This window comes from Dama dama, chromosome 4 (assembly GCF_033118175.1).
Source record: "Dama dama isolate Ldn47 chromosome 4, ASM3311817v1, whole genome shotgun sequence".
NCBI classification, from domain to species: Eukaryota; Metazoa; Chordata; class Mammalia; order Artiodactyla; family Cervidae; genus Dama; species Dama dama.
This window is the reverse complement of record NC_083684.1, coordinates 61,026,611-61,026,909: the sequence shown is the minus strand read 5'-3', so window position 1 is coordinate 61,026,909 and position 299 is coordinate 61,026,611.

The following is a 299-nucleotide window of genomic DNA, read 5'->3' as shown; positions in this document are numbered from 1 at the left end:
CATTAAGTTTCATCTTCAATGAAGCAATTCAGCGGCTCTAGCGTCTTAACCAGGAACCCACATGTTCAACCCATTTCATTTTCAAGGGCCCAGCAATCCAAACCCTCAAAGTCCTGGTGGTTTCTCAGATGGGGAGATTTTTCCACTTGTCACAAATTGAGCTTAGCATCTTCCCTTGCTAAGCCATGCCTCCCCTACCTCCCCATCTTGCAGGACAGCCCCATTGTACACTTCAGTCACTCTGCCAGACCCCTCTGCACTGTACCCTTCCCCCCAAAGCCCCCGAGTCCCCAACCCTG